Source organism: Plectrocnemia conspersa, unplaced genomic scaffold, assembly GCF_051122295.1.
Source record: "Plectrocnemia conspersa isolate PC_06_02 unplaced genomic scaffold, ASM5112229v1 ptg000007l, whole genome shotgun sequence".
NCBI lineage: Eukaryota > Metazoa > Arthropoda > Insecta > Trichoptera > Polycentropodidae > Plectrocnemia > Plectrocnemia conspersa.
In genome coordinates, this window is record NW_028277171.1 from 3,025,104 (window position 1) to 3,039,367 (window position 14,264).

At 29.6% G+C, this 14,264-nt stretch overlaps 1 protein-coding gene across 5 annotated transcripts in view; it reads right to left on the reverse strand.

Annotated features, from left to right (window-relative positions):
• The window catches only part of LOC148233677 (pseudouridylate synthase RPUSD2-like), a 482,025-nt gene that overhangs the window by 256,892 nt on the left and 210,869 nt on the right, over positions 1–14,264 (reverse strand). For 2 of the 5 annotated variants that reach the window (XM_088188774.1, XM_088188772.1), the window contains exon 1: positions 9,823–10,054. The exons of the other annotated variants lie outside the window; for them this stretch is intronic. The gene's annotated coding sequence lies outside the window, so the exon portion shown is untranslated. Of the gene's footprint in view, positions 1–9,822; positions 10,055–14,264 lie in introns of those variants that run through there. 5 annotated transcript variants of the gene reach the window in all.

The following is a 14,264-nucleotide window of genomic DNA, read 5'->3' on the forward strand; positions in this document are numbered from 1 at the left end:
ATCCAGATCACTATTAATTAATAGTGTAAAGATATCTACAATAATATATGTACTATATTATTATAATCACATACTTTATATTACATATATTTTTAAAAAAATAAAAAATAGAAAACATCGAGAAACCAGAATGCTTAGTTTGAACTTGTCAAATGAATACTATATAAATCCAAATAAATATGTTTTTCTAAATCCGAATTACGATGACTGACGAGCTTCAGCGCGAAAAGCTCTGGGAAAAGCTCCAGCAATTGCGCTGATTTATGCGTGGCTTGTTGCTATTTTTCCGAGGATTTAAAAGGATACGCAGGGCCGGCAAACAATTGGTGGCGCGTGCCGAATGAGTCGCGATGAAAAATATTGTCCGATTCGACCGGAGATATTATTCAGATCCCATGATTTATACGAGCAACTATTTCAGCAAAAGAGGTCGACGAATAGCTCATGTACACGGTGGACCATTAATCATTCTGAGTCGGGGGTGGTAGCGAGAGCAACAAGCTGGAGGCCGAGTTATCAGATGCACCCCTTAACGGAGGAAGCATGCCAAGTTAGCCGGCTTTTTATATTTTGGCACGAAGGGTGCGATTCTCGACGGGGCGAGAAATAGCGAGATAAACCCTTTGAGTTGTCAATGGTTGTTAGGCATGAACTACTACTGAATATGTATTGTTTCAGAGTAACTTTTAGCACTTATAAAGGTAGCGATTAGCATACGCTTTATACGGATTTTAGTCTTGCGGATCTTACAAATAAAATTTTAACCTTTTTACGTGTCAATTGCAGTCAATTATATTTGATAGAATTTTTTTAGTATAGATTTGGATATATTTAAACTCATTGATGAGTCGTCCCTTATCTCGCCAGCTGGTCATGTATAGTAAATAAAAATATTTTTATTACACTATCGATACTTAAAAATAAATTAATCTAAATGTCTAAATTACTTTGAAACGGAAACCTAGTGCAAGCAGACAAGATAGAGTTGCATCAAATGCAGCTTTTTCGGAGCTGATCTAAAATATGTAAGATACTACTTTAAAATGTTCTAGAAGACATTGCCATAGACAAAACAAACATTGCATACACCATTTTTGTTTCTAATGGATTATTGTGTTAAAGCGTCACACCAAAGCCGCGATAGTGCGCCGCTATAATTTATGTTTAAATCAGGATTACACATCTTGCGTCGATATAAGTTGCGCGCACACACCTGAGCTTATTCGTTCGCATATTCGTTCTCGCACGCTATTAGATAATTTGTCCCGATAAGACGAAATATGCGCAAAAGTTGGCTCGAACGCCGCGTTTTTCATTCGCGTCGTAAATCACGACATATTTCGGATTTGTAGAGTTCATCGCCTCGCTATTCTGTCTCTCGGAAGTCTTGAAAAGTCGACCATGTTTCCAGGGTATCGGGAAAACAGTCTTGCCGAGACGTAACTTTAAAATATCTGTAAATCCATTTTAGGTGTAGGAAAACTTTTATAAGAGTGTAGTTCCGGAGGATGTTTATTGGTGTGAGTGAGGGGAAGATTGGCATTATTATATTGCAAACTTTTCAAATAGCTTTTGCGTTCGACAACTTAATTTAGTTGACATAATTTGGATTTCCTCTTTCAAGTGACTAATGAGACGAGTCATGTATTACATTTAGAGAAGTATAATAATTTTGTATGTATGTATATTACGCGATTGTAAGTGCATTCGTCAAAATCTTTAAATATCATTTCAGTACCTTATTTTTTGATAAATCAACGAGGAGAATTTAAATAAGCAATATTAAAATAAAATGCGCATTTATTGAAAGCATTTAATAAAATAAAGAGGTGTGCATTAAAATAATTAAGCTGTGCGTTAGCGTTGGTGTAGTTTATACGTTATGTCCAAAATGTTTGCGAATTTAATCAGCTAGTAAAGATAACAAAAATTAGACAATGTTTTGATGTATTTTTATGTTTTAAAATTGACAAAACATAATAAAAAGTACGAGTCGTTGTGAAACTTTTGATTATGTTTTATGAATCCTAAACAGAACTTTACTAATAAATATTTTATAGTATATGAGATTAAACCTTATCCATTTATGTTAAGACCATTATAATTAATATTTATGCAAAACGTTTTAAAACAATTACACAAAACTGTGTTTTGCACCACTTTAATGCGATACGTACGCAAGGCATTTTCGTAGCAAAATATTCAAAATTTCCCTGAAACTTCTCCAAATTAAACTAATTTTCGCAAATCTCACAAGGAGTGAACTATTAGAGCGTTCGCAATTATTTCAGATAATTAAATGTAATGCCTATAAAGTTTGCCAGTAATGTAACGAGAGTAGGTTTATAACACATAAATTTGCTAATCGACAAACATAAAACCAACCGATGATGATTAACAACCAACTGGAATATGGAGTGCGTAACAATATTTGTTGGCTATAAAATAATAATGTAATTGAAATATTAGCGAATATAATATTGAATTATTCAGTAGTAATAATTTATTATTATGACAGTTGCACATTAATGCTTATGATTGTCCGACATGATAAAATAATATTTAATACTATAAAATGCGCTGAATCATGTATTAAATACACAGAATTTGTTGTTTCATACCGCAATAAAAAATAAAACAGTAATAGCGGGGGTGTTTCGGTATGTTTTTAACCCTGTCGGTTAAAAATTACTCGAAATGGAAGCAAACAGCCCAAATGATTAATGAACCCTTTGTCACGTATGACCGCAATATACGAACACGCTAAACCGACTAAAAACGATATCTTTTGTCTAATATACACGTTATTTATTATGTATGGATATTAATAAACGTGTCTAGTGAGCAAATACGTATTAGATTATTTTTACGTCTACGTGTACGTGATGAGTTATCATCTTGATCGGCGCACGCGTCTTTGATTGCAATTACGAAATTAATACTATTATGATAATTCGAGGGCAATTAATTCCATTATCTCTCTTACACGAAAATTCTTTGTTCTTATACATATATACATAATTATTTTTTATATTTTTTTTTCTGTAGATCTTGAGAAATCGGCGAAAAAGCAAAGGCCGTCGTGAACAATGCAGCGGATGTTAATTTTCGCCCTTGAATAATATAGTGGGTAAAAAATATAAATTGTAGTAATACGCGCACTTAAAAATTTACACACACTCACAAAGATCCGAACGAAAGTATATTATATTTGAGAAAAGTCAGAAAGTTATTTTAGAGCACGAATAAATATGTCAAAGTCCGTTTTAATTCGCAATGTAAGCTGTATCTCTGAAAAGTTTAAGGTAGAGAGAATGCTTTATTTTTTAAGCAAAACTTTCGTCGAGAGAAACTGTCCTTGATCATCGAGAGTGTTCTTGAGTAACTACCTCAAAAATATTTAAGTACCTCGTTAGTTATTTATGAAAAGATAATACGGAATGACTAGTCTAATCAAACCTACGTAAGAAACAACTTTTAATGAAGTTATTGTAGTACTATTTATATAAAAATAAATAATACACTAAGCAAATATAGAAAATCACGTTAAAAATAGAATAACGTGTGAGACTTTAAAACATTTCATAGTTTAAACGGTATTTATATGTATTATTTTAAAGATAATACTGATTTTTTATATATTAATTAATATGTAATTAAATAAATTGATCAAATATTAGCAATTATAAGGCTGTGACATTTACATACATTATGTTAATTAACAACTATTATTATAGCTAGAAATCAATAAATGTCACTATAAACGAACTATATTGTATTTTAATTATTTATCACAATATTCACCCGTGAGATTTAAAAGATATAAAAAACATAATCAATCAAAATTATATTAATTAATTAATCTTACAGACACAATAGAAATTAAAAATAACTAGGGTCCATGTGGGATTTAAGCCCATATCTTTTAGGTGTTTTTAATTAGTAATTATATAGATTCTATTTGATCATCACATATTAGATTTTTTTTGAGATTCCTAATCTAACGGAGGAATTTGGTAATAAATAATTGAAAAGTCGTGTATAGTAAGTTTTTTGTTTAGATATTTTTAATCTTATTGGCAAGTTCACTAATTAAACCAATTTTAATAACCTATGCTATTTAATCATTAAAAAAAATGCTAATTCGGCACGTGATAAAGTGTTTTACCCGTCTAATAAAAAAAATGGGACACCACCGTGAGAAACCTTTTATTAGCTTAAATCGCAAGACATACGCTATAAATTAAAACGGATTAAAATATCTACTGCCATTAGTAAAGATAACGCTTTGGGCTGACAATGAAAGATTTAAAAAATAAATAAAAAAATAACGCGTGTATCTGGATTTACACTCAAAACGGCCGTTTGTAATTTGTGTATCGGTCAAAGGCAATTTGTTTTAAAAAAAAAGCCTGCCACCTTTCTGTAAATGGTCGTCGCACAAAAAAGAGGAAAACAACAAAGAAGAGAGTATATAAATACGGAAACACGGGCAACCAGTAACCATTTCCTCTTTGTATGAGGAATTCCTCTCACTAATTTTGTATAAGAATCTTCCGAAACTTTTTTATTTGCATTTACACTTGGACATCCACATCGGAGTTCAAGGCATCAGATCTTTAAAAGCTATCCAGCAAGAAAAGGCTGACCTAACTTCAGACCAGTGAAGCCGCCGCTTCTCTCTTCGCATCAATAGGCTCGCGTCGCAAAACACCGGGAGCTTACGGACGCGACCACGACAACACTTCTCAACAGTTGCGCAACATATTTAATATTTAAAAACAACCCCCTAATCCGAAGGTCATGATAACGTTATACTTAATTAAATACAAGCTTGGTTGTTTATATAATATATATCTTAGTACAAAATATTTTTAAAAAATAAATAATTATTATGTTAGATTTGTAAATATTTGATATTTATATTTTAAAAATATATCACAATAATATATTATTCATAAAAATAATACTTCTATATGGATTTTATTCGTAAGAGTTAATATTACAATAAGATTTTATTAAAATCTACTAAATAAAAATTAAAGTACAGCTTTTGAATATCCATTAAAATAAATTAAACATTATAAATAAATACGTAGTGTACAGTATTATGCAAATAAACCCCTGTTCATGTATTTAATCAAATAAAAAACAACTTTTTTATTACAGTTTTAATCACGATTTCAATGTTTCAGTGCTATTTTTTTATGTATTATATAGAACTTTGCTTTAAAAATATCAAATAAAAATAGATTCTATACATATAGAATTTTTAGTTTCAAACATCACATTAAAATTTATAGGTTTTAAATAAATCAATAAGTATTTACAACTGTAGTTTAAATTTTTCACAATTGTAAATTAATAAACATTTAAAGTTTATTTGATAATCAAGTACATAGACTAAAACCCTAATAAATGGCTTTTTATTTAAAAAAACATATCACTAACATCTTATAATGTGGACTATATTATTTGTAAAAATATCTAACTTTTTTAATGTAAGGTTAGTTCAAAATAAAATTGTCTTTGTAATAAATTGTTGGTTTTGATTAGATTAAATAATAATTGTTTTTTTTTAAGTCTGATATTATTTCTCTCTTTGTTTTCGTGCAAATCTACTGCTTAAAAAATAAAGCAAGGTTTTTTAATATCTATTAAAATTAATTATAACGTCATAAATAAATAGTATTAAGCAAATAGTCTGCTAATATACGAAAAAGAAAAAAATATTTTCATATACAATATAATACCACATTTTTATTACATTTTTAATCACATCACAACGAAATAATAATTCGGGCTATAGAACTTCAAAGGGAAAAATATTAACTGTAAATCACCCGTATATTAATTAAGTAAATTTCTTACGGACTTCTTGCGTGATCGACCTGTACGTCATAATTTTTTCAGCAAAATTTCGTTGCCATTTTTACAACACACATTTTCCATTTTGCGTCAGATGTACCTACACAATTTCAGCAATCATATTTTCACCATGGAAAATTGGAGCGATCCGTGGGGTTTAATTAAATTTTGTCGGCTGTTAAAACAAGACGGCCCCTCGAGCACCAGACACGAGGGCATTTTTAGCGAAAATAATACGAAAAAGGCAAAAGGCACGTTTCGACAGAATTGAAGCTTCGATTGGCTCCCAATTGACGTTTCAAAGGCTTCCTCATTATGTCTCGTCGAATAATTGCCTGCGCTGTTTGGCGAACGTTTCCACTTTCAATTAAACCTTCTCTACATCAAACAAACGGATCAAATGTGATGGATAGATAACGTTTTCAACAGTTTAGATTCGATAAATATCGTGCGTTTGACTTGTATGGAAACAGAGCTAAAAATAATTAAACTATACTCTGTCCGGAAGGTCGAGTCTGTAAAAGACTACAATTTATTAGGGGTACCCAAAAATAATGTTTTTTCAACATAGTATTTTATAATGTATTTTCAAATTTTTGTGTTGTGGCTTTATTTAATCTTTGTTTAGCTATAAAAAAATACACATTCATATTATCGGGGAATATTAAGAGAAATTTGTCTTGCAAAAAAAATATACTATATGTATATTTTTATATGAAAAAAAATTCAACAACTGCTACAAAAAATATTTGTGCAATTTATGGCGACATATTGGATGTCACACATTACCAGAGACGGTTAAAAAAATTATATGTAGTGTTTATTATTTTATGTATGAGACTTGAAGTGGATCATACAAATTAATCAAGAAATGTCATACGAGCTGAACCTGAAGCATATTCAACGGTAACCATCGAAGAAAAACCAAACATGGTCGTTAATTCGTAGTTTACTACATAAAGATGTTAAAAAAAATATTGGCAGGAGTTAAAATAAGGTTTTTGGGTTCACATCAATGATCAACGCATGTAATATTTTTCTTAAAAAATAACAATTACAGATATTTCTCAAAAATAATAACCTTTATTCGAAGTAACTAAGAAAAACAGTGGCTATCTCAGTAGAAAGAGTAATTCCAACCTCTAAATTCAGATTGCACTCTAAACATACTTTTTTGTGTATGTCGGGATTCTTAAAAAAATATTTATTTTAAAAGGTTAAACAAGGTAAAGCAGTGATGGCAGAAGTGTATATTAAAATTTTAACTCGATTGAGTGAAAAGAGACCATATTAATTACGATAGTAGTTAGGCAAAAAATATTCTCTAATATAACACACTGCTAATTTGACTCGGAATAAGATCTGCAAACTTGGTTTGTAAGTTTTATTGCAGCATCCATATTCACTGAACTTGTTTCTTTTAATAAAGCACATTTTAAGAGAAAAATATTTAATTGTCTAGATGTAGCGAAATCAGTTATTTTTAATTGTTTTAATTCTAAGCCAGAAAAATCATATAAAAGAGCACTAGTAATTTACAAAAAAGGCGAAAAAAACGAAGAAAATTATATTGTAATATAAAAATTATAAGAGAAAAGAGAGTAAATAGGCAAAAAAATATTCTTCAACATAACACACTTTTTAATTGATTCAGAACAAAATTTGCAAAATTAGGAAGTTTAATTGCAGCCCCCATAATTAACTGACATAACTTATAGCAAATTTTAATTTGCCTATCATAAGCTATTTTATCATTTTTTCAAATACTTTTATATATAGAAATAGTTATTATAATTTAAATATACTGTAATAAAGGGCAGGTTTATTTTATAAAAATACTTTATTAATTACAATGAAATTTAAAAAATGAAATAAAATAGTTTAAATAATAAAATATCACTGCGTATAATTGATTCTGCACTCTAGTGAATGTATGACTTTTCTATTAAAAAATTATACGTTTTACTTAATGGTACTAGTTCGAACTAAACAAGAAAAGTTTACTAACAAATTTTTTTAATACTACTATTATTAAATCATAAAGAAAAACAATTTTATCCACAAAAAAACAATAAAAACATATTAACCGAAAGTTTCATTAACCATGTGAAATATACTGTATTTATTACAAATATTTTAATCTAAAAGTATCTAACTCTGATTTTTGATAGATGGAACAAATTATAAAATAATTAAAAAAAAACAGACAATTATACTCTATTTGCGTTAACACAGTCAGTTCGAGAGTTATGGAACATATCTAAACCGAATCGAATGAAGCATAGCTAAACCGAATTTTGACCAATATTTATCTTTTTTCTGAAGTCAAAAATCCACGGCAATAAAATTGTGCCGTCGCCGTCGCAGTAGGAACGCTCGTTACCTAGCGTTCCGACTGCGATAAAAATATAGAATATAATATTTCTTTAGCAAAATTTAAAACTAAAATAAAATATTTATTTTATTGCGATATATAAATAGATAGATGCCATTTTATTATATTTCTAGAGGGATATTATTTATATTAGAATTTAAAATTTATTAAATATTTCAATAAAAAATAGATTAATACATATATATTGAAGTTTTAAATTAAAATATTTGTTCAATACCCAGTGAGTTTATTACTAAAAAATTACTTTTTTATTATTATTTGCAATTGAACAGATATACTTGTTTAATACTCAGTTAATTTTTTACTGGAAAATTTAAATTACGCACCTGTCACTAATATAATATATATTATAAAGTAATTATTATATCATGCTTTTATAGTAAACTATATAAAAATTTAAATATAAAATAATTTTTACTTAAAATTTTATATATAATCAACAACAAATTAATGTAAACTTTAAAGGTGTAATAGTTATTTTAATTTTATATGTATAGTAATATCAATGTTAAAATTTATAATTTTGTTCAATACAATCATGGCAATTCTAATCAAAATTTCTATGATAATAATTTATCAATGACAACTGGAAAAAGACAATGTCAAGTAATACATATTGGGATAATCAAATATTTAAGATACTTTTTAGAGCTTTTCACTTATTTTAATTATTACAAAAAAATCAAAGGAAAAACATGTTGAAAAAAAGTTGACACTTCATGTTCTGTTTCAAGTTTGAGTTAGATATGTATATCATTTACAGGAAGAATGTGTTATACCATATGGTAAACATGTTCTTGGCATTAAAGTACTTTGACATTTGGCTCAATTTATAGTAGAATAAAAAAATATTGGCCTGTGCTATGAATATGTGGATTATTAAGGTATCAACCAGAAAAATATGATGAGAAAGTTTGTTGTTAAGTAATGCTTAATAATATAATATTATAAATAATACTATGTATGTGTATGTATATATAATTTAAAAAAGTTTTAAGCCTTTATCTAGTATTAAAAATAAGATTATATGTAATGATTCAATTATAGATATTTAATCAACTACAGTTTATTTATAATATAATATTAAATATGAAAATATATAAAATCAGACCGATTTTCAAATATAATATAATATTCTTTTATCTTGGGGTCTATTTATATATATTTTTTAAATTATATATATTTTACAAGCATCGATTAATTTATTAACTGATTAATCGAAAAATGATTTAATATTGATATTGTATCATGATAAAATATAATACCTGCTCATAGAACTGTCAAATGCGCTCGAGAACGGATTAAGAAAAATCTCTTAAGCTAATAAAACAGACAAGGAATTATAAATTGATTTCAGTTAACGGTTGAAACTGAATATCTCTAATATTTACCTTAACGATCGTGTTTGTATATTAAACACATTTCTTTCACGTTTGATTACTGAAATTTTAGACACGTGTTTTACTCATAATGTTTACGTATGGACTATATAAAATAAAAACAATAAAAAAAACATTCACTCGCTTATATTTATAAATATATTCGGAACATCATCGTACGTTTGACAATCAGCTGAAAGGCGGCCGGCTCGCGTCCACGTGGATTTATTTAGCCGGAGACACCGCAGCGGAGCGGAGAGGCGGCAAACAACCGAAATAAATCAGGGCCGGCGGACTAGAGCTGAGTTACATCACAAACATACACACACGGCACGCGTCGCGCGTGACGGAACGGTGACGGCGGAACGCGCCGGACGCGTCGGTCGCTCGCCGCGGCGCCGCGGTGGGGACTGACGATACGTCCGACGGGCGATACCCCGCACCGCACCCCGCATATACCCGCCTGCCATATACCCCCGTAGCCCAGGGGAGGATGCGCCGGTGCAACCCCCGCGGGCACCTGTTCGCCGAGGGCAAAGGTTCGGGGGTGTTGAATGACTTCAAAATCTGTTCTACCTACCCTCGCATTGTGACGAGGAAAATCGGCAGTGATTCCGTTGATAAGGATGGATCAGAGTTTCCCAAAGTGAAAAGTTTGGGAATACTATTGTTTAATAAGACTCAAAGAATGCAGGAAGTCGTAGAGCCATAAAGTTATATATCTATTTCGTCAGCAGCTTAGAGTAATTGTGTGCGGGTTTATTTTGACGAATTTAGTTGAAGGGCAAATCTACCCATATGGAACGCTCCTGGAGAAAAAACCGTGCTTCTGGTACAAACGTTTTAATGACGGTTGCACGCAAAAAAAATATTATTAAGGATTGTCAATCATAAATAATAGTTCAATATCCATAAATAATCACATTAGTTTGACGTGATTATGAAAGTCCTTTAAAGCATTTAGTTGTAAAAATGGCATTGTTAATGCGCTTTTTTAAATGTCGGGTCAATTACTAGATCACCCGACAGTTAAAAATTAAACTATAATTTCAAGCAATAGAAGCACCTATAAAGCAACCAACGCAAATACAGAAACAACAACACAGAAAGTTTTAAATGACACTACGCATCTGACCGAAATTTTAAAAGATAATAATGAATTATCCGAAATAAAAAAACGACGAAAGAGAGAAAGAGAGATGAAGAATCGTAATTATTTCTAAAATTGTAAAATGTCAGTCTTACTACATATTGCCATATGGAACGCCAACGGTGTATCGCAACACACACAAGAAATATTTTTTTTCTTGAACAACAGAAAATATTTTCAAGCGTAAACGTTAATTTAAATTTAAGATCGTTACTTATCATTAACGCTTTCTACCACGTTTTGTCCCCCAAAGTACAACATTAAAAAATAAAACAGTAAATCCTTTTTCCACAAACTGGAAAATATATTTATTGCTGGAGAGGATTATAAGGCCAAAAATTTTCTACGGGGATCAAGACTAATAAACAACAAAGGAAAATAATTGTACAAAGCGGCAGTGGAAAATAACAGGACAACCAACATACTGGCCAACTGATAAAAAAACTAACGAATAGATGTAAAACAAATTATAGACGAATCATGATTGGAGCTGTCATTAGACAATTCGCCGATAGTCGTTACATTAAAAACGAATTTAATCTCCAAACAACAAACTCTAACTTTAAATAATTATAAAACTGATTAGGATTTGTTCAGAGAAAACTTTGACCAAATTATCGAATTGAACATTTCATTGAAAATCAATGACGAAGTAGAACAAGCAGTCCAACACCTATCACGATTTGATTTGTCTTCTTAAAACTCGCACAATAAATCACCGTAACCAAGGTAATACTATAGATGAACGTGACAAAAGACTGTAACTGAACGGACCAGCACAATAGTCTTCGTTATATTCCCGGGAGAAAAAAGTGCAAATAAATAACACACGTCAATATATTTAATATCATACAATCAGTTATTATCAAAATTATTTTCGATCATAAGTATATATAATTCTTTCTCTTTAACATTTTAAAAAAAAAGTCACTTTACTTTCTTTCAAAAATCAACTAAATTGTACGAATATGTAGTGATCCTCAATAAAATACTAAGAGGCAGTGTCGATTTTTATATTGGCCATTATGAAGCATTAAGGAAACCTGTCAAATAGTGTTTCGGTTTCGTGTTTCTAGTAATATTAGATCAATATTTCTATGCTAAAGCAGACGCAGCTTATACCCACTCATTAAAGTCTGATTATCTCAGAACACTTATTTCTGAAATTTCTGAATGGATTAAGAACATTATTATCTAACATCCCCGTAAGTATAATATATACAATATGTCTAGCCATGCTTTAAAACTTGCATATATTTAAATTACTATTTAATATATTGATAATCCGGATTACAAATTTAGATATTTACGTTCAGTTCACATCGCACAATGGCGTCCAATTTCATGCCAAGGTACTATGAAGTATTATACGCAGTAGAAGTTCAATTCTTATAATAGTAAAATTAATGTGATGATATTAAATCTCATTCAATTTAATACGCCATATCTTGTTCCACTTATATCGCGAAATATCGTGTGTATGTGAATTCGATTTACGCGAATTCCAATTTATAAGATTTACACGGTAACGGAGCTTGGATAACAAAGAAAAATACCAGATTAGACATACGTGTAACTTCCACGTTTTAATATATTAATTTATTAAATAATAATGGTATCTAAAAGCAAGAATAAATAATATTGATTGTTGCACAATAATTAATTAAGCATTCCATTAAAAGGATTCAAATTTCGCACTCTCATTTTTTTGAGCCAAGTAGAAATGATCTTAAGCATCTTATTAAATTCTTAAGTGGGTAGAAATTAAAACATAAAAGCAATATAATGACTTATTTGAAAATTTAATTTAAATTACGAAAATTTAAAATTTGTGTATTTAAAAATCAATAGGACTTATTATAGTAAAATGTCAATTACCGTGTCACGGTAAGTACAGCCTGTGTATCGATTTTCTACGTTTGAAAAATAGGCCACTCATGGGAAATAATATATGCATGAAAAAGGTTGTGAGTTCTACTAACCTTTGAATATTATGAATTATACATTGGAACGGTTTGATTAACTGATAAAATTAATAAAACGTATCTAGTACTAAGAATATTAAAAAGGTCGGCGTACATCGATTTAATTGAACATTTGTAAGAGTAAAATTAGAATATAAACCATATTATTGAGCAAATTATGTGTGCGTCTTCAGATCAAACAGAGTTAAACTAATATTATGGGGAACAATGGTTAGTTATCTCAGTGGGTATTATTATACTGAATAGTCAATTTTCCATTATACGCGAAATTGTATATTATACACTCCAGTAGGTCTAAAAGTATGTTATGTTTGTGATACAATAAACATACATTAATTTTTTATTCGAGTTTATTTCAGCTTTTAATATAATTATATTTATTTAATTCAATAATACTCATTCATACAGAAAAACGATTGTGTCTGGAGACTTTTATAAACTGTTTTTAAAAATCTGTTTGCTTCATAGTTAAATAATAATTTACAATAAACGTCAGATGATTCTAGTAAGGCAAAGTTATAATCGAGGGGAAAAAACTATTAAAAAACATTATACGTATATTGCTGTTACGTTTGTTTAATCGGCTATTTTTTGTTGAATAATAATACAATAATTACTGTATATTATAATTACCCGTAAAGCGTTCGATTAACCTATTCCTATGCTTAACATCTAGATCAAATAACTAATTAACAAATTTAATACGTCTTTTTAACGTTAATGTTAAAGCAACACTATTTATCTTTAACCGTGTATCCTTAAAACACAAATGTAAGTATACATTAAGCAAGCTGTAAATTTATATGAAACCTTAAGTGAACATTAAAATGATTGCGGTAAACACATTACTTATTTATTTCCTAGAAATTAAAATTAAAATAGGGCAATAATTTGATATTCCTAACGACGCGCTAAGAAACTCAGAAATTGTAATAATTACGGTAATGATATAAAAATTTATTAAAAACGATTAGTAATTCAAAGTATCAGATTTATAATTTATATTTAAAATTGCGACTTTTAAGATCTTTAAAATTGCTACTTTTTGGCGATCGTTAGCATGGGGTAAAAATAACAATACTATTTTTGTGTGGTGTAAAACGCATTGTCAGTCGTGCATCTTTTCCAAACAAAAAATATTTTTTTTAAGTCCTTACGACTGATAAACGCATTGGAACGGTTGTATCGTTCTCAGCTATCTCTTTTATTGTTATGCCTGCACTACACTCTCTGGAAGTTGTCCGAACCGAAGTTACAACTGAAGTCAGCCGAGACCTACGACCTACGAGTAAGCGACCACACTGCCGCAAATTTCATATGACGTCCAGACGGCGACTTCTGTCACGTACAGATGGCATATTTGCGCGCGATCGAAAAATGTGCCAAATAAGCGCAATTCTTAAATTGTCATTTTATTCAAATAACGCTACTGATAATTATGAAAGTTTGTGTGGGCACTCACCAATACAATATCAGTGAAAAATTTT